Consider the following 18988-nt stretch of genomic DNA (forward strand, 5'->3'; position numbering starts at 1 on the left):
CCCCCTTCCACCGAACGTTCCCGATTGTTCACCGTCCTCACGTCAGCAGCAGGGGGTAATCCCCGACTCCAGCTGCTCCTGACGTCACTGCACGGAGCCACCGCCCCCCACGCGCCCCTACCTCCGGGGCTTCCTCGACGCTCCGCCCCTAGGCGTAGCCACGCCCCATTCCCCTCCCCCCAGCCGCCCGACGTAGAGGGCGGAGCTTTTTCGGCCGGAGCGTGAGCGGTTGCTTGGGCCAGAAGGTTCTCTGGTGGAGCTGCTCCTCCTGCTGCCCCGCCCAGTAGGTTCGTTCGCACCGCTTCTTCCACACCCTTTCTCCCTCCTCCTTCTCCTCGCCCCGCCTTTCCCCTCCCTTCTCCTGAACCCCTCTAGTTCCTTCCCCGCCTCGCCACCTTCCACGATCTCGCGAGACTTGACCCAGAACATTGCGGATCGGGTCGGCGCCATTTTGGGACTGAGACTGGTTGTGGGGGAGGGAAAAGCGGCAAAAGGGGATTATTCAAAGTACCGAAAACCTCCTCCCGGGATCGAGCGCAGCGGCACCCCCAGGCCAGGGGCACCTCTGGTGTGGCAGAAGGTAACACCGTTCTTTCTGCTCCGCGCTGGAGTCTGGGGGAAGAAGGGGGTGCCCCTGTCGGCGTTGGGGTTTGAGGGGTCGGGAGCGGCGTTGGCGGCGCGAGGTGTGAGGCTCCCCGCGGACGCGGTGTGTGTGGGGGGGTGGGTGGCGGAGAGCAAGGAGAGAGAGACGGAAGGACGGCACTGAGAGAGGCCCCTTTAGATATTTACTCGGCCGCGGTGGAGTGGGGGTGGCGGTTGTGGGGAGGGGGTGGATGGTTTAGGCTTGGTGGCTGGGGGATGTTTGGCAGAGGCTGAGAACGGATCCGACGCCTTCCGTGCTGGGTCTTCCTTCCTCCGGCCTCTCGCACACGCCCGCCTCCTTTGGCGCTACTGCTCCTCTCAGAGGGCCGAGGGAGTCGAGGCCGAGTTGTGGCCTTCGCTTGTTTCTTCAGTAGCGCGCCCGCTCTTTCCCTTCCCGGGTCCGTGGTCCTTGCTGTGTATTGAGTCTGATGCTACCATGTACCCCGGAGTCCTGTGGGGCCTGAAGGGACCTATTCTGGTTTTGGAGAGAACCACTCTAAATGGGATTTACGAGCAGGGTTTGGTATCTTCCACCCCCTCAGTGTTGGGAGAAACCTGTTTTAATTCAAGGAAATGGGGACCGACACCTTTATGCCACAGAAGCCGGGAAGTCTCACCCTCAGGCAAGTTTAAGGAATGTTCTTGCCCCATTTCTCACCTCCCTACTTTCTACACTTCGTGGGGAAAATACGTCTTTTCATTTAGACATTTCTGATTTGGAGAGAGCGTCTTTCTCTTTATATCCCCCTTTTTCCCCAAGTTGTATTTACTAATGCTCCATGGCACCAAACCGGCCTGTTCTTTTCTTCGGGCCCAGTGAACTGAAAATAGAGAAAATCTTTTTTAAGGTTGTGGGGCAGTTTCATAGTTTTTAATTTTTACGCGAAAAGTGTAGGAAGTTTATGTAATTCTCCTGTATTATATGCGCACCCTCTTCCCTATTGAAATCACTCCTTGTTCTCCGTAACATTATCTCCCACCTTTTCTTTATTCTGAAGTCTTTTTCATCCAGTAGGCTGTTTTGGGGCGCTTGCTTGGGCTGAGCCTTTTTTCAGATCCCAGTAGAATTTTGTAGAAGTGAGTTTCTCTCCAGAAGTTGACTCTTCAAGATGGGGGTTAATTTTTAGCTCAAAATTAAAATTCAGTGTGTAATTTAAGTTTTTTTATTTTTTTATTTTTTTATAACTTTTACAGGTGATTGAATTACTCATATATGAAGATCATCTTCTAGATTTTGTGTAAAAGGCCCCGGATATTTGAAGTGGCCATTTTGGGATTACAATGTTTTTGGATTATTTTGCCCCAGAAGTTTATTAAAAGTGGCAAGAATCATCTCTGAAGTGAATTTATAGTAATTGAACAATTCTACAATCTGCTTAAAGAGACCCAGGCATTTCTTCAGTATTTTGGTTCAAACGGATTATATAACTGGTTAAATTATTTCAGCTGTGGTATTTTTGCCTCTTCCCCCTACCCCCATCCCTCTCCTTTAGTTGTTTTTTAGCCCAAACTGTAAGATATGTTTGATTTGTGTACTGAATAGTTTCGGCAGTTTCAAATTACTGTTTAAATATTGCTGAAGTTTCTTGGCAGTTTATTTTACCTTTATTAAAAATTTTAGGAATTTTTGACCTCAGCCCTTTTCATGTCACAATGGGACAGCTTTTCTAAATGAAGACATTGAAAGAATACAGAGTTTTTTCCGTTTTATCTTTTATTTACAAGGAAATTTAAGATGTTGCAGTTTTCCAGCAGCATGGTAGTATTGAGATAGCTATGTCTCTCTATATGCTGATGTTTAGGAATGCTCTTCAGATGTGAAATTTTCTTTTTGTTTTTGCTTTTTTGCTCATAAATTGGATATTTCATCTGGAGTGGATAAGTACAACAGTGAAAAGTACATGGAATAATAAAGAAGACTTTAAAATCTTAAATCCAAGGAACTTGGCTAATTCTGGAGATAGCCATATGAAAACTTTAAAACAGAAGTATGGGTAGCTGACTTGAAGTAACTCTATGTCAAATAGTCACAGGTTAAGTATCTTCAAAGAACTTGGATATTATTTCAGAGGATACAAAATAAAAAAAACAAACTGGAAAACATAAAGATTACAGAGAAAAACCCAACACCTTCCTGTGCAGTCCTGTTGGAATTTGTAAGTATTATATGGTGAGCAAATCATACACTCATTTGTAACTGTAATGAGAGTCAAGTTTATTCTGTTTGGAAGCTTTTCAGTTTCTTGGAACAATACTGTTTGGCTACAATTTCCTGGACAGTCTGAAGACTACCATTAAGTAAATTGAAATGCAAAAAAGAGTTAAAATTTTAAGAATATTTCAGATCACACAGTAGTTTTTTTTTACGTTTTTGTGCTTATGAAGTGAAAATCCTTGTGAGTATTCATCTTAATTTTTATGGATTCATAGATTGGTAAAAAGGTTAGGAAAAAACAAATATTTCATGTGTCTTACTAGCTAGTTTACTTTCTAAATGTGAGTTGAGGCTGCTTTCTAAAAAGTGAGTTTAGAGTTGCTGTTTAGTTTGGTAGTTTAGAATAAATTATAATGTATGACTTGGTTTTTAAGCCTGATTTTCATAATAATTCATAATTCTTTTAAATAACTTGATATATTTTCTTTTTGGAAGGTTATGCTGATCAAGTTTATAAACAAAACTTTTTTAAAAAGTTGGGAGTATTTCTGTAGTAGATCCTTTGAAAAACAAGGATTATATTTTAATATTACTTAAAATTTTCAGTATTGAATAGTAGTGTTTTTAGTTAAACTTAGTTATTATATAGTTTTTCAGTGATTCCTAGGCATAGGAATGTTTGTTACTAAAAAAACCAGTAAAATTTATTTTTTAGACGCTGTTAGTGATATATCAGTGTAGCTAAAATTAGTTTATTTCATTTAATTATCTTTATTGGATAAACAATTATAATTTTGAACATCTTACAAAGATGGCTTTATAACTTGTCAGTTGCTCTCTTTATTCCAAAACAGAACTTTTTTTTCTATGCTACTGAATCCTTTTATCTGACTTAGAGCAGAAGATTGTAGGTATTCTGTGTTTATTTTATATTTTATATCTAAAATTGAGATTAGAATTAAGTAATTCCCTCTGTTAAAATAGACTGGGTTATTTGTGTTTTGTCTGTCAGAGCTGTGTGTAGTACTTCTCATAGAGCGCCTACCTTGATTTATATAAAAAAAATGGCGAGACCGTTCTCCACCTTTTCGCTTCAGAGACTATTATATGCATTTCTGAATTTAATGGCTTCAAGTTACTTGTCTAGGAATACGCCTCTTAAATGTGATAATAAAGTTGAAGTGGAAATAAATGGTCTTTTTTCATAGAAAAGAACATTATTTATGATTATTTTCCTTTAAATTATTCCTACTGATGTCACCCAAAGCCATGATATCAGGATCAAGATAATTCCAGAGACAGGGTTTTTAAGAATTAACGTTAATCTTTTTTTTTATTTTTTATTTTTTTTTTTTATTTTTTTTTTAAGATTTTATTTATTCATTTAACAGAGAGAGATCACAAGCAGGCAGAGAGGCAGGCAGAGAGAGAGGAGGAAGCAGGCTCCCCGCTGAGCAGAGAGCCCGATGCGGGGCTCGATCCCAGGACCCGGAGATCATGACCTGAGCCAAAGGCAGCGGCTTAACCCACTGAGCCACCCAGGCGCCCCAAAATTAACGTTAATCTTTGAATAGTCTAACATTAGTGAACTTTGCTTACAGCAATTGTTCATGGACAGATTTACTTACTTGAATGTTTTGATAAATACTATATTCTTGGCATCAAAATAGATAGCAATAGTAATTGGAACAATTACTAGGCTGCTTCTCCCCAACCTCTCCTGCACCTTTTTCCTCCTATCTACCCTACTTTTTTTTTTTTTTTTATCTCCTGTGCCTAGACTGTAGGTTTAAACATAATAATCATGGTAATTAACATTTATAGATGATTGTGTCATGTATTTTACTGTGAACTTTACATAGTACACTTTAGCTCTTAGAATAATTCTGTGAAGAAAGTGCTATTATAGTTATGGTTCTGCAGGTGAGAGAATTAAGATTTTGGGAGATTGAGTCTAGGAGAAAGTAATTTGGTTAGGACCAAGGTTAGGTAGAAGTCTTGACCAAATCTCCAACTCTGACTGGAGGGCTCCATATTCTTAATCACTGTGCTATATTGCTTTCTTGTGAATTGTACTTTGTTAACTCCGATTTGGGCGTTATCTCTGATATTTTTGTTTTTTCTTCTATATACTGCTTCTTTTTGGTTAATATTGATTACAAGTGGAACTTGAAGTTAAGCTAAATCCTTTTTGCACAGGTATGAAGCTGAATGCCTGTTAGCTTTTACTTTTTCTCTGAGATGAGTCCATAGATTTTTGTGCTTAAAGTTCCTAACATTTGAGAATGGAGGAAGGGAGGAATAGTAAGGCAATAACAGGAGTGAGCAGAAGAAGAAAGAAAAACGAAATTTGGAGAGTTAAGAGGGAATAAGTATGGGAACTTTTAGTCTGAGAGTAAAGTTAGCAAGTGAGGATATAGCTGAAACCCAGGCCAGATTGTCTTTGACATAACCACCTTTTGTCTGTTTAATTTTTGATAAAAATTTTTAGATAACAATTTAGATCCAGGTAAGGGTAGCAATGTAGAAAAAGGGAAATGGCTGGGAGTCCGAAGGGAGACTTTTGGTTTAGTGTTTGGAAGATCTAGAAAGGGGCCTATGTAACCTTGTGTATTTACCTAATCTCTTTGGTCTTGGGTTTTCCAGAAACCTGATGGAAATAATTTATATGAAGGCTTTTGGTTAATTGTGAAGTATAATATAGGTGTAATGTTTTATTTTGATTTCCAGTATTTTGAGATTCTGATATATACATGTCAGGTCAGTATTTGTTATAGTCTGAAGTTGTTTCTTCCATTCATGCCCTGTCCTTCCCCACTTCCAGTTTCATTTATTATCCTAGCTTGGTCCTAGATGAGGAAAGTACCGAACTAACTCATCTCTTTGCCTTAACGCCATTCTCTTTTTTTGTGTGTAGTCTCTCACGTGGCCAGAGAAATCTATCTAAAGTGTAGCTCTTGGGTTTCAATACTTCAGCAGCACTTAGGGTGGTGGATTTGGCGTATTTAGGAAGAGAGGGTTGGAAAGAGATGTATTCCCTGTCCCCTTCTCCCCCTTTTTAACTGTTTTATATGTCATGGTTTCCTGACGTCAGTTTTCTTGGGCTGCATAGGTGGGTGTGGGAGACTGGTCTGAAAACTCCAAAATCCATCATTTTGGGGGTGCCTATATACTTTTCTGGGGAGCAGGCCCATTACTGGGCATAGGAGCCTCATGAGAAACAAAATGCTAGAATTACTGATAAACCTTTTGTGGTTGGATATTTTTCAGTTTTACCTGCTTGCTTTTCCCCTTTTTTGTTAGCTGCCACACCCACAAGAATAGTTACAGGCTTTTGTTCTATATCCTTTCAACTAATTGCTAGTTTTTGCATCTTTTTATACAAGGTATCCCACTCATTTTCTTGTTCTTGAGTCATCTTTCTGTTCAGAGTTTGGTGAGTACGTTGTTTTGGTGTTTAATTTTCTGCCCTTTAATTCAGTTTACAGATTATATTTTTTGAAACCTTTTTAAAAGGTTTTTTCCGTACTTATTTTTAGCAAGAAGTTTTCAGTTTGTTAAATATGTCATGTTTCCTTTGAAACTCAGAACTTGCAAAATAGACTTTAAGAATTTCTTAAACTGAGGGATGCCTGGATGGCTCAGTCTGTATAAATGTTGGACTCTTGATCACACTTCAGGTTTTTTTTTTTTTTTTTTTTTAAAGGCGAGAGCGAGACAGCGAGAAGAGGCAAGGGGGGGCAGAGAGATTTTTTTTTTTTTTTTTTAAGATTTTATTTATTTATTTGACAGAGAGAGCGAGAGCCAAAGCACACAAGCATGGAGTGGCGGAGGGAGAGGGAGAAGCAGGCTCCCTGCTGAGTAGGGAGCCAGCTGTGGTGCCAGATACCAGGACCCTAGGATCTTGACCTGAGCTGAAGGCAATTGTTTAACCAACTGAGCCACTCAGGTGTCCCAAGGGAGAGAGAGAGAGACTTTATTTTATTTATTTATTTATATATTTTTTAAAAAGATTTTTTAGAAATTTATTTGACAGAGATCACAAGTAGGCAGAGAGGCAAGCAGAGAGAGAGGGGGAAGCAGGCTCCCCGCTGAACAGAGAGCCCAAGGCCGGGCTCGATCCCAGGACCCTGGGATCATGACCTGAGCGAAGGCAGAGACTTTAACCAACACTGAGCCACCCAGGCACTCCTCGAGAGAGACTTTAAAGCAGGCTCCTTGCTGGGCTCCAGCTCAGGCTCTCCTGAGATTATAACCTGAGCCAAAATGAAGACTCTGATGCTTAACTGAATGAACCACTCAGGCACTCGGCTCAGGTCTTGATCTCAGGGTATTGAGTTCAAGGCCCTGTGTTGGGCTCCACATGAAGCCTACTAAAAAAAAAAATTCTTAAACTGAAAAATTGTCTTTACAAATGCATACTAGTTAAAGAAATTAGTTTGCTTTTCAATGAGTATAAATACTCTCTTAATGAGTGAGTTTAAAAAAAGTAATAGTTATTATCTCACGTGATATCTGTGGGTCAGAAGTTTGGCAGCAGTTTACTGGAGTGGTTTTGGCTCCCTCTAGGTCTTCCATAAAGTCTCTGATATGGTTATCAGAGCTACTGATATTTGAAGGCTTGAGTGGGGCTGGAGGATCTTTTTCCAAGATAGTGTACTACTCATTGGCCTGGAAGCAGTTGATGCTGGCTGTCTGGAGGACAAAGTTCCTTACCACATGGTGGATCTCCTTTCACCTCCTTGGGGTTTTTTTTTGTTTGTTTTAGTAATCTGTACGCTCAGCTTGGGGCTCGAACACAGAACCCAAGATCAAGAGTTGCATTCACTGAGCCAGCCAGGCGCCCCTCCTTGAGTTTCTTTAAAATGTGGCAGCTGTAGTTCCTAGAGCAAGTGATCTCAGAGATAGGTAGAAGCCTATCTGTTATGACCTGTTCCAGAAGTCATTTCTGCCACATACTTTTTGTTCCAGGCAAGTCATTAAGTCTAGCTCGAAACCAAGGGAGTGTAGTTAGGATTCGTCTTTTTTCAAAAGAATTTGTGGACATGTTCACAAAAACCACAGTAGGAAATCTTTCCCAACCAGTAGTTGTCAGCATAATTAGAATTAGCCAGTCTTTACTCTACAGTTAGTAGGTTGGGCTGTTAGAGAAGAAAGCATATTCTAAATTTATATAAATTCAGATTTAAATCTTTGTACATTTATAGTCACAGTCTGAGCTTTGGAGATGAGGTTTGTTTCCGCTTTCATACTAATCTTCCAATCACTGTAATGCGGGAAATTTATCATGGCGGAAGAAAACCCATATATGTATATTTAAGTGGTGTTGAGTACATTCACATTGTTGTGCATTCATGACTACCTTTCAGTTCCAGAACTTTTCATCTTTCCAAATAGAAACTCTGTTTACCCATTAACCATTAACTTTACATTTCCAGCCTCCCTCGGCCCTGGCAATCACTATTCCACTTTGTATTTTTATGAATTTCTGATGTAGGTACTTAGTATAAGTGGGATTGTGCAGTATTAGTTTTGTAACTGGTTTATTTCAGCTTGTATAGTGTCTTCGAGGTTCATCCATGTTGTAGTATGTGGTAGAATCAGTTTTCTTCCTTTTTAAGACAAAAGAATAATCCATTGTGTGTATGTATCACATTTTGTTTATCCATTTATCTGTAAACTGACATTTTGGTTATATCTACCTTTCTGAGATGATGACTAATGCTGCTGTGAACATGGGTGTACAAATACTTGTTTGGATTCCTGCCCTTTTTTTTTTTTTTTCTAAATTCCTGCTTTTAGTTCTTTTGGGTATATACCAGAAGTGGAATTGCTGGTTCATATGGTAATTCTATTTTTAATTCCTTGAGGAACCACCATACTGTTTTCTATCAAGGCTGCACTATTTTTTATTCCTACCAGCAGTGCACATGGGTTCCATTTTCTCCATATTCTTTCTGACATTTGTTGTTCTCGATGGTTTTGGTAGTAGCCATCCTAGTGGTTATGAAGTGGTATCTCATTGTGGGTTTAATTTGCGTTTCTCTAATGATTATTGATGTCTTCTTATTTGCTTATTGGCCATTTTTTCTCTTTGAAGAAAGGTGTATATAAGGTCTTGAACTGTTAATAAATTTGAGTTTTAGGAGTTCTTGATATATTCTGGAAATCACCTGTCACGATGACTCGATTTTGATAACTTATTTATCAACGTTTACCACATTGTTGGCTGTTTAAGCCCTTTAAGTGAATTAACTACTATTTTTTTTTTTTAAGATTTTATTGACAGCACAAGTGGGGGGGTTGGAGGAAGCAGGCTCCCTGCTGAGCAGAGAGCCCGATTTGGGGCTGGGTCTCAGGACCCTGAGATCATGACCTGAGCTGAAGGCAGAGGCTTTAACCCACTGAACCACCCAGGTGTCCCTGAATTAACTACTTTAATCCTGATAGTTTGTGTGGGTGGGAATGTCTTACTGTTCTTACTTTACAAATGAGAAGATGAAAGCACAGAGATTTAAGTCACCAGGGTCACACAATCAGTAAGTGGTATTTCTGAACCTACATATTCTGTATATCTAGAGCCTAGACTTCTGACTATGATGGCTCATAGTTAAAGTTTTTATGAGGAAAGTGTAGAGAAGGCATACTCTGTTTCACGACTGAGAAGGTATTTTATTCTTAGCTAGCTATTAAATTTTTCTTTTCCTTAGTGAGATACAGTTGTGACTTTTTAAAAAAATAATACATTGTTAACATGGGTTTATTCCCATTCAGGAATATCTTCCTTTTGGATCATTTAATAACCAATGTTCACAGTATTTTAGATTAGGAATTGCTTTTCCCAGTTGCCATGTGAAATAAGTGCTATTTCCATTTAGTGATTTTAAGAAACTTGGAGATTAATTAATTTACCTAAGGTTATCAGTAAGTGACAGAGTTGGGATTTGAATTTTGTTATCTGTATCCTTTTTTTATAGTTAATTTTTGTAGTGTTCTAAGTAGATCTTACTCTGGTATAGCACTGTCCAATTGAACTTTGTGAAATGAGGGAAGCATTCTATGTTTTCACTGTTCAGTATGGTAATTGCTAGACATATGTCCTTATTTGAAATGTGGCTAGTGCAGATGAGGAAGTGAATTTTAAGTTAAATTTTAATGCAAATTTAAACAATAGCATGTGGCTACTAGCTGCCATATTAGACAGCATAGTTCTGTAGACAGTGATACAGAATCAGTCAGATCCATAGAACTTTTATAACAAGTACTTTTAAAAGTCCCCTTTATTAACCTGACATAAAATTTTATGCACATAAGATCATATACGCTTCTAAAGTAAAAAAGATATGATGGTTAAAATAATGAATTTTAATATGTAGTAGCACAGATGTGACAGTTCTAGAATACTAATATTTCCAAAACATTCTCACAGATTTCCAAAACACTCTTATTTGGCGTTCTTAAAAGAAACAAGTGACTGGTGTTCCTAAGTATTTCTGTCCTTTTAGGAAGAAAAGTCTGTCAGGTGGATTAATAATATGTTGGTTAGAGTATGTTTCATTTATCTTTCTAATACTAACTGCCATTTCAGTTGAATGGGCAGTTAGCCAACATTAAAGCTATCATAATGTAGTGACAGTATTTGGTACTTGTAGAAATGATCAAAAGGAAAGTAATTATCAGTTTTTCTCTACCACGAACTGAAGGTATTGGGTTCTCTGCTTGGTGGGGAGCCTGCTTCCCTCTCCCTCTCTCTGCCTTCCTCTCTGCCTACCTGTGATCTCTGTCTGTCAAATAAATAAATAAAATCTTTAAAAAAAATTAACATTTTAGTAGTTGGTTTCTATGAAAGAATGTGTGTGTATTCATTTTTTAATGGAATGCAAACCCATTTTTTTTTTTTAAGATCTTTTTATTTATTTATTTGACAGACAGAGATCACAAGTAAGCAGAGAGGCAGGCAGAGAGAGGAGGAAGCAGGCTCCCCTGCGGAGCAGAGAGCCCGATGTGGGGCTCGATCCCAGGACCCTGGGATCATGACCTGAGCTGAAGGCAGAGGCTTTAACCAACTGAGCCACCCAGGCGCCCCTGCAAACCCATTTTTAAACTAGGTATATTGAGGGACGCCTGGGTGGCTCAGTGGGTTAAGCCACTGCCTTCGGCTCAGGTCATGATCCTGGGGTCCGGGATCGAGTCCCGTGTGGGGCTCCTTGCTCGGCAGGGAGCCTGCTTCCTCCTCTCTCTCTGCCTGCCTCTCTGCCTGCTTGTGTGTACTCTCTCTCTCTGACAAATAAATAAAATCTTAAAAAAAAAAAAAATAAACTAGGTATATTGAGATATAATTTACATACAGTAAATTCACTCTAAGTGTACAGTTTGAAGGTTTTTAAAAAACATATCAGTTGTGTAATCCCACCACCTGAGAATGTGGAATGTTTACATCACCCAGAAAGTTACCCTGTTGTCCTTTACAGACCGTCCTCGTCCCTCACCCCTATTTTGTAGAAACCACGTTTGTTTTTCTTGTCTTTTTTTTTTTTTACGATTTTATTTATTTATTTGACAGAGAGAGAGAGATCACAAGTAGGCAGAGAGAGATAGAGGAGGAAGCAGGCTCCCCGCCAAGTAGAGAGCCTGACGCGGGGCTTGATCCCAGGACCCTGAGACCATGACCTGAGCCACCCAGGCGCTCCTGTTTTTCTTGTCTTTTGTGTTGCGAATTGTTTTCCAGAATTTCCTATAGAGGGACCAAACACTTGTATACTTTTGTTTCTTGCTTCTTTCATGCATATTGTTGCATGTATTATAATCCATACTTTTTATGGCTAAGTGGTATTCTCTTGTGTAGATACACAATAAATGTTTATCCATTCTCTGGTTGCTAGACATTTGGATTGTTTCCAGCGTTTGACTTATTGTGGATAGAGTTTGTGTGAACATTTGCATATCGGATTTGGTGAGGAGAAGGGTTTTCCTTTCTCTTGGGAAAATTACTCAACAACGTGATTGCAGGGTCGTATGAATTTTGTGTATTTGACTGCTAAAAACTTGCCAGTGTCTGTTAACAGAGTGCTAAACCATTTGCATTTGCACGGCAATAGATGTTACATAGTTCTGCATTCTTGCCAGTATTTGATGTCTTTCAATTTTATCTGTGGAGTGAGTATATGATTTGAATTTGCATTGTGGGTAATTTTTTTTTTAAAGGTTTTATTTATTTATTTGACAGAGCACAAGTAGGCACAGAGGCAGGCAGAGAGAGAGGGGGAAGCGGGCTCCCTGCTGAGCAGCGAGCTGGATGCGGGGCTGGATCTCAGGACCCTGGGATCATGACCTGAGCCGAAGGCAGAGGCTTTAACCCACTGAGCCACCGAGGCAACCCTGCATTGTGGTTTTAGTTTATTTACCTAATGATGTGTTTTGGTGGTGTCCAGATCTTTTGCCCATTTCAAAACGATGAGATTGTCTTGTTGAATTTTAAGAATTATTTATGTATTTTGGATACATGTATATGAGATACATGTTTTGCACATAATTTCTCTTAGTCTGTGTTTTGCCATCATTTTCTTTCTTAAGTCTTAAGATTTTATTTAAGAGAGAGCATGTACTAGCATGGGGGAAGGGCAGAGGGAGAGGGAGCAGCAAGACTCCCTGCTGAGCAGGAAGCCAGAATCTGGACTTGATTTGATGGGAAGACTCTGGAATCAGCCCTGAGCAGAAGACAGCCGCTTAACTGACTGAGACACCCAGGCTCCATGCCATCATTTTCTTAATAGTGTGTTTTGAAGAATAGGTATTTTAAAGTTTGAAGTAAAATTGTTTTTTTTTTTGTGTGTCCTAAAAAATCTTTCCTTGACCCAAGGTCACAGGATTTTCTCCTCCTTTCCAATAGGAATTTTGTAGTTTAGCTTATACTTTTGGGTCTGTGATGTGTTTTGAATGATTTTTTTTTTTTTTTTGGGGGTGTGTGGTGTGAGCAAGGTTTGAGGTTTTTCTTTTTCTTAATATTGTAGACAATGTCCAGTTGTCCCAGTTATTGTTGAGAAAGCTTTGTTACCCCTTCAATCACTTCAGAATAACGTCTGTTGAAAATCAGTTGCCTGTTTGTGTGGAACTATTGGTGTACTTACTGTCATTGCTATATATTTTAAGTCTAGTTGATAAATATGGATGCTAGCATTTGACTTTTTCTGCTTTATTTTAAAATCCTGATGACCTCTTTCGTTTTTTTTTTTTTTAAAGATTTTATTTATTTGTCAGAGACAGAGGGAGAGAGAGCGAGAGAGCACAGGCAGACAGAGAGGCAGAGGCAGAGGGAGAAGCAGGCTCCCTGCCGAGCAAGGAGCCCGATGTGGGACTTGATCCCAGGACGCTGGGATCATGACCCGAGACGAAGGCAGCTGCTTAACCAACTGAGCCACCCAGGCGTCCCACCTCTTTCGTTTTTTAAAAAATCTTTTATAGGAAATGAGGACTTGAATTGTTTTTATGGGACTGTGAAGTAAGACCTGTTGCAAAATAATGCCATCTTGAATTGATAAGACAGTCTGTGTGGCTTGAGGTGTTAGGTAGTATATAATTTATACTTGAACATACTTTGAAATAAATGACAGTATTTCTCTGTTGGAGGTGAGAAAGGAGGATGCAGACTAGCAACTTAATTGACCTTTAAAACTTAGATTCACCAGAGGTTCTGGGATTTCTTGAGTGTTAGTCTGCTAGAGAAGATGTTCATTGCCTCAGTAGATGTTTTTATGCCTACTGTATGCCTGCTGTTTCATTTGTGCTGAGCATTTAGTAGCAAATGAAGCAAAAATGTAAGATTCCTGAACTTTACTTGGTTTGCTCTGTTCTGTGAATGCAGAGTAAAAAGAGTCTTTAAATTTCAGTTGTGGTTTCATCCCTTCTAGTAAATAATAGCTATTTGATGATGGCCAGGGCAGCCTTTGTAAGACTCTTATTTCTTGCCCTAATAAAACTGGTTCTTTTCTTGCTTCACAAGGTTATCCGTAGACTCAAGTTAAATAACAAGTGCTGAGTGCTTTGAAATTGTAAAATGATACAGACTTTATTTAGCAGTATTGTTACCGCTGCCTCCCTTAGATAAGTAGTGGTTGAGGGCCATTATGATCAGCCAGGAGGAATAAGACTGGAGTGAGAACATAGGTAAATGTAAATTGAAAGGATAGAACTAAACAAATCAGTTTTATTTATTTATTATTCTTTTTTTTTCTTTTTTTTTTTTTAAAGATTTTATTTATTTATTTGACAGAGAGAGATCACAAGTAGGCAGAGAGGCAGGCAGAGAGAGAGAGAGAGGAGGAAGCAGGCTCCCCACCGAGCAGAGAGCCTGATGCAGGGCTTGATCCCAGGACCCTGAGATCATGACCTGAGCCGAAGGCAGAGGCCTTAACCCACTGAGCCACCCAGGCGCCCCTATTTATTTATTATTCTTAAAAAGATTTTATTTATTAGAGAGAGAGAGAAGGGGGATGGGAAAGACAGAAGGAGAAATAGAGAATGTGAGGACGTGGTGCTCTCAATCCCAGGACCCTGGGATCATGACCTGAGCTGAAGGCAGATAAATGCTTAACCAACTGAGCCACCAAGGCACCCCAAATCAGATATATTTAGATTGCATTTTATAATATGTTTTTTTTTTTTTTAAAGATTTTATTTATTTATTTATTTGACAGAGAGAAATCACAAGTAGGCAGAGAGGCAGGCAGAGAGAGGAGGAAGCAGGCTCCCCGCTGAGCAGAAAGCCCGATGTGGGGCTCGAACCCAGGACCTGGGATCATGACCTGAGCCGAAGGCAGCGGCTTAACCCACTGAGCCACCCAGGCGCCCCTGCATTTTATAATATGTTTAAAATTGATGAAAACAGGGGCGCCTGGGTGGCTCAGCGGGTTAAAGCCTCTGCCTTCGGCTCAGGTCATGATCCCAGGGTCCTGGGATCGAGCCCCACATTGGGCTCTCTGCTCAGCAGGGAGCCTGCTTCCTCTCTCTCTCTCTCTCTCTGCCTGCCTCTCTGCCTACTTGTAATCTCTGTCAAATAAATAAATAAAATCTTTAAAAAAAATTGATGAAAACAGAATGCGTTACATTTTTCTGAGGTAATATTTATGTAACCTGGGAAATGGTACTATAGTTTATTATATGCAAATGATCTCAAATTTAAATCTGCAGTCCTCTCTTTCCCATATTCTACTCTTGTAATTCAACGGCCTTCTTGGCCTCTTCACTTATTTTACAAATTTAGTATATCCCAAACTGCACTTTTTGAGTCTTTTAGCTCCACACTGTCTCCATTTTTTCCTTGTTCAGTAAATAGCATCACAGTTCATCTTTTCAAGCTGAAAAACTTGGAAATTACCTTTGATTTCTACTTTTCCTCCTGTCTAAACATTAAGCAAATCTATTTGAAATAAGTCCTTTTTTATTCCACTGCCGTTGTACTTGTTCAAGCCACCATCTTCTCTATTGCTGTAGCCTTATAACTTTGTTTTTCTGCCATTCTTGCACCCCTGTAGTTTATTATTCACAGAGCAGGGTGTTCCCACTGGACCTGAGAATAACATGCAGACTCTACCCTGTAAGAATTATTTGTTCCCTCCATTTCTTCTTAGGCCATTTGCCTTTTAGGGCCCTCTTTCTCTTCCTTCAACACACTGCCCATTTTCCTTCCTGTCTTAGGGCCTTTATGCTTGCTTATTCTTTCCCTTTGTTGGCTTAGTTTTAGTTTATGTGTTAGATTCTAGGTGACTCTCTAACCATTCTGTGTAAAGTGGGCAGCCCTCCTTCCTGTACCCTTTGGTTTCTCTTAACGGATTATCCTATTTATTTCTTTGAGTGCACAGTCTCTATCTGGCTTACTTTCACTCATATTTACCACATACTCTTCTGAGGGCAGGGGACCTTGTCTCATTTATTTGTTATATCCTTAGCACACTTACTTGCAGAGTAAAAGAATTAACATCTTAGATAATTTAGGTTGACTTATTTTTCCCCCAGAATTGAGTATGTGCAGTTAGTATTTTTATTATAGAACTGCAGTTTAAGTGTTTGGGGACTAGGAGAAATTTGTTAGGGGATTATTTATAGTCTAGTTGATTCGTTGTCACATTATTTAGAAGCTGTTTTATCTGCCTAGACTTAAATAATTTGTTGTACGAGCTTCTAGTCTGGTTGCTAGATTATAAAGACTGGTTTTGGATTTGCTGTTAGCATCCTGAAGGGACTGATAAGGGCTTATTCATTATGACCTTGCCTTTAAAAATGTTCCCTAGGGGGGCGTCATTAGGTATCTGCCTTCAGCTCTGCTGGGGTCATGATCTCAGAGTTCTGGATTGGAGCCCCAAATCTGGCTGCCTGCTCAGCAGAATGCCTGCTTTTCCCTCTCCCACTCCCCCTGCTTGTGTTTCCTCTCTTTGCTGTGTCTCTCTTTGTCAAATACATAAATAAAATCTGGAAAAAAAAAATTTCCCTAGGGGTACCTGGCTGGCTCAGTCAGTAGGGAGTGTTGACTGTTGATCTTAGGGTTGTGAGATTGAGCCCCATGTTGGATGTGGAGATTATTTAAAAAAAAAAAAAATTAGGGGCGCCTGGGTGGCTCAGTGGGTTAAACCTCCTGCCTTTGGCTCAGGTCATGATCCCAGGGTCCTGGGATCAAGCCCTGCATCTGGCTCTCTGCTCAGTAGGGAGCCTGTTTTCCCCCCTCTCTCTGCCTGCCTCTCTGCCTACTTCTGATCTCTGTCTGTCAAATAAATAAATACAATCTTTTAAAAAAAATCTTAAATAAAAATGCTTCCTAGTTTGAACTGTTGAGTTGGAGGGATTAAAACCTAGTGAAATTGTCCTCTCAGGTTTAAAAAGATGAAACACTTTAGGTTTCAAGGAGTAACTTTGAAACAAGTGAATGAAAGGATTTTTGGCTCCTCTTTTTCAGAAATGAGAAAGGCCATGAGAATTCATTTATATTAACTAATTTTTTTTTGAAGAGGAGACATAATCTTTACTCCTCAAATATACAAAAGACATTTGTGCCCACAGAGTTTCAGTTATTTTTGATATTACAAATTTTCTCAGTGTGATCTTGATTTGGTTCTTTTTAAGAAGAGCATGTTAAAGGTTTCTTACAACGGGCCTTATTTACTAAAGCTCTACAAGGATGCTAAACTTGAGGCTGTTACAGTGAGTGATGAAATAATTGTTTCATGGAATACTACTAGCTAAGTTGAAAACTACTTGAAAAATGCATAGTGAGATGTCTTAAGGACTTTCCATATGTAACTTAGTTGCCTTTGTTTTTCCCTCTAAATCAACTGGTAGTTTTCAGATTTTTCACATGAATTACCCTTTGGTCTCTTCCATTAAAATGAGTTCTTATAGGGACATTGTGGAAATGGGAAAATGTGAGTGAAAACGTTTTCAACTTAGTCTTTTAAATTAGGATCTTCAAGGACAGTTTGATGAGAGGGCAGAGTCTTTTGTGAACAGAGTTGGCTTAGGTTAGTAGAAAGCAAGTTATGATTGCAGTGGTAGCTCAAACTGTGTTTGGGAGAATGTGTTTCTTCTGTGTTTGAGAGATTAAGATCTGTATTTTGTGTAAGGTTTGTTATAGCTGTAGGTCAGGGCAGTGCCTAACATGTGAAACTAAAACTTAGACTCAGAATTTAGAGAATTACCTAAATAGGGGCGCCTGGGTGGCTCAGTGGGTTAAGCCGCTGCCTTCGGCTCAGGTCATGATCTCAGGGTCCTGGGATCGAGTTCCGCATTGGGCTCTCTGCTCAGCAGGGAGCCTGCTTCTCCTCCTCTCTCTCTGCCTGCCTCTCTGCCTGCTTGTGATCTCTCTCTCTCTCCATCAAATAAATAAAAAAATCTTTAAAAAAAATAGAGAATTACCTAAATAGCTGTTATTAAGGCTAATATGTTGTGTAAGGTAAGGTATCTACCCTAACATATTCTCCGTTAGTTTACAGTAATTTTGTATGTGTTTAGTGGTTAAGAGCTTCACTTAACACTCTTGACATTGGGAACTTTAAAATGTGTTTCACATCTGTATAAAAACCATTTTTTTTTTAAAGATTTTTAAAAATTTGAGAGAGAGCACACGTGTGTGCATGCGCATGAGGGGTGGGAGGGGCAGAGTGAGAAGGAGAAGGCAGACTCCCCCACTGAGTTGGCGGCCTGATGTAGGGCTTGATCTAAAGACCTGAGAGATCATGACCTGCGCCAAAGTCAAACACTTAACCAACTGAACCACCAGGTGCCCCTGTATAAAAACCCGGTGTTCTGTTTTGTTTTGCTGTTTTGTTTTGTTTTTTGAAGAGATTATACCAAAGCCCTAAACAAATTGCCTAGTTAATAGCATGTGTGTGTTTGTGTATGCATGTTTATGTATTCAGTATATATTTTAGGCTTTTGTCTTCATAATCAAAAAGTTAAGGTACTTGAATTTCCAAATTTTTCATTTCAAATCAAGGGTCCTGTCTCTGGACTGTTTCTGAAATGACTAGTTCGTAATGTTAGGCACATTTTCTAAATTCATTTGTTGAAGCTTGTTTGCTGCCTTTGGGATGCTGACTTTTAGTCTTACTTCAGAAAAAGATTGGTAATGTTAGAGGATTCAAGAAATGATAAAGTTGAGTCAGAGTAAAGAGTATTTAAAATTACTTTGAATACATGTACCCAGTGCAAATTACAAGAAGTACAAGGGTTTTTAGAAAATAGTCACCCCCTCATGCCTATTTCCCAGCTGTAGTTCTTAGCTGAAGAAATCACTCTTTTTTTTTTTTTAAAGATTTTATTTATTTATTTGTCAGAGAGAGAGAGAGAGAGCGCGAGAGTGAGCACAAGCAGATAGAGTGGCAGGCAGAGGCAGAGGGAGAAGCAGGCTCCCTGCTGAGCAAGGACCCCGATGTGGGACTCGATCCCAGCACCATGGGATCATGACCTGAGCCGAAGGCAGCCGCTTAACCAGCTGAGCCACCCAGGCGTCCCTGAAGAAATCACTCTTAAGTTTATGTATTTTTCTGGAGAGACCTTATATGTATATAAGCACATTTTATTCTTTTTAATATAAGTAGTAACTTGAGGTCCACCTTGATCTATAGCTTTTTTACTTAAGGACATATCTTGGAAGGTCATTCCATATTTATATATGTAAAGCTTCCCTATTTTTATATTGGTGGC

General features: G+C 39.5%; 1 protein-coding gene across 3 annotated transcripts in view; it reads left to right on the forward strand.

Annotated features, from left to right (window-relative positions):
* Window positions 1-268: 268 nt before the first annotated feature.
* Window positions 269-18988, forward strand: part of GPBP1 (GC-rich promoter binding protein 1) — an 80373-nt gene continuing 61653 nt past the window's right edge. Inside the window, exons 1-2 of one of the 3 annotated variants that reach the window (XM_047731766.1) lie at window positions 269-287; window positions 1837-2798. The gene's annotated coding sequence lies outside the window, so the exon portion shown is untranslated. Of the gene's footprint in view, window positions 288-377; window positions 581-1836; window positions 2799-18988 lie in introns of those variants that run through there. The other 2 variants (XM_047731765.1, XM_047731767.1) reach the window with 2 other exon arrangements.

This window comes from Lutra lutra, chromosome 5 (genome assembly GCF_902655055.1).
Source record: "Lutra lutra chromosome 5, mLutLut1.2, whole genome shotgun sequence".
Lineage (NCBI taxonomy): Eukaryota > Metazoa > Chordata > Mammalia > Carnivora > Mustelidae > Lutra > Lutra lutra.